This window comes from Miscanthus floridulus, chromosome 7, assembly GCF_019320115.1.
Source record: "Miscanthus floridulus cultivar M001 chromosome 7, ASM1932011v1, whole genome shotgun sequence".
Lineage (NCBI taxonomy): Eukaryota > Viridiplantae > Streptophyta > Magnoliopsida > Poales > Poaceae > Miscanthus > Miscanthus floridulus.
In genome coordinates this window covers 40,185,733-40,187,819 of record NC_089586.1, presented here as the reverse complement: position 1 = coordinate 40,187,819, position 2,087 = coordinate 40,185,733, and the positions used below count along the sequence as shown (strand labels likewise).

The 2,087-nt window shown below is 43.2% G+C and overlaps 1 pseudogene; it reads right to left on the bottom strand.

Annotated features, from left to right (window-relative positions):
* Window positions 1-336: 336 nt before the first annotated feature.
* LOC136463084 (L10-interacting MYB domain-containing protein-like) lies at window positions 337-1,310 on the bottom strand (annotated as a pseudogene).
* Between the last annotated feature and the right edge of the window lie 777 nt (window positions 1,311-2,087).

The following is a 2,087-nucleotide window of genomic DNA, read 5'->3' as shown; positions in this document are numbered from 1 at the left end:
CAGTGTATTGTGCACCCATTTGACCAATAACAGCAGCATGCTAGGAAAGCTCGGCTAGGAGTACTAGTCCCTTAAGTCCTTTTTTAGCTACACCTTCCAAGTTGTCATCCCTCTAAAAAGGATATTAAAATAATCTGACACAAAGAAATAATCAGACACAAAGAAATAATCTGACACAAGAAAATAATCTCACATAAGGATATAATCTAACACAAAGAAATAATCTCACAAATAGTCTCAGCGCAAGCAAATTATTTGTTACTACCATACAACTAATAGTTCTCACAATAGAAATTAAAATTAGTTCACACGACGACAATAAAAATAAAAATTGGTTCACTGACGCCTCATCATCTCCTTTTCATGCTCCCTCTCAATCACATCCAGCCTTCCTTTATTTGTTTTCAGATGGCTGAAGACCTCTCTAAATTCAGGCTTCATGATCAGCATGGTGGCAGTGTGCATTCGAGCACTTCCTTCTTCCACCCCACACTCTTCGATCATCGTCATAGCCTCTCTAATAGTGGGGACTAAATTAGTTAGAGGAGCTGATGATGCAGATACACTTGACGAGATCTTTTCTGCTGCATTTTCTATCTTCAAACATGTGTTTTTTACATGCAAAAAATGGACTCTTCTCTTCTTTGGCTTCAGTAGCTGTACAAGACCTCTTGCGTTTCTTTTTCCCTGGTTTCTTCAAAGCGGCCAGCTTGACATCATCATTCTCTAGAGGTTTTGGTACCTCGGCCACGTCCTCATCACTTGCCTAATCAGAGGATATATCTCCAGGACAGGATGCAGTGGCCCCAATCACATATACCTTGCCAAAAATTAGATCAAGATCATCAAGGTACTTAGGCCCTTGTTTTCTAAACCTCATATGGTTGTATTTTAGTCCTTTTTCACGGTTATAGCATCTCTAAAATTGAATGAATTTTTTAGCAAGGCACACCATATCAAAGTATGAAAAAGAATATCAATAGTGAGAGTTCAGTTCTTACAGCAAGGTGTTCAGTCCACCATTCCTGAGGGCAATCAATAGTTCCCTTTGCCACGTCCCATCCAAGTCCAGTGGCATAATTCTTGAACTCCATGAACCATCCATATTCCTTTTTTATGTTGTCTAATTTGTTCTTGAACTTTATCTTTGTTCGCTCATCACCAGTTCTTTAATCAAACTTAGATACAAGATTTTTCCATCCAGTACTAGTGAAAAGTCCCATGGACCTATTTCCTGCTTCTATCTCCCCTTTGCATATATCAATCAAATGCTTTAAAAAGAAATCACTCCAATTTGCCTTGTCACCCATTCTTGAATCAAACAAAACAATTTTTTTAGACTTTCTAATTACCATAGTACCATGGCATCATTTTTATCATACACACAACACACTATACTGAATGAATAGCATGCATCGAACCATTTATCAGAGATTGGTGTACCTATGTTGCAGATCTAGTCACTGGAGGCTTAGATCGATGGAGTCGGGACCTATTTGGTTTCTAGAGAGGAGCGGACGGCGCAACTACAGGGGCTCCGATGCGGAGCCCGATCGAACGAGACAGGGGCGGGGACGGCGATGAGCGGGGTGATGAAGGAGAGGATCGGGGTGAGGTCAGAGAGGACCGATGGCGCCGGAGCACACCAGGGCAGGGCCGGTGAGGTACGTCGCCGCCCACCGAGAAGCCCTAGCGCGGTCGGCTCGAGCGGATGCATGTGGAGCGAGCGCTCTCGAGCAGATGCGAGGGGAAAGAACAAAGAGGAACGAACCGTTTTCTTCTTTAATGGATGGCATTGCGGGTAATTTTGATGAAAGTTACACCCCTACAACCGCTGGAAGCAGCTTGACCTTTGCTGTGGAAATTGAACTACATAAAAGCTAGCTTTTGGAGATGCCGATGGTCTAGGTAAAGGCCTTTGGTTGGCTTTTGGGCTTTTGGGAGCAAAAGCTGAAGCCAAAAGCCAAACCAAACACCCTCTCAGTTCTTTTGTTGTGCGCTTCCTGCTGTAGATGCTTTAGATCCTGCTGATTTCTCCATGAGACCGGCAGCTAATGGCACCCCATCGCTGGATGTTGGCTTTCTAG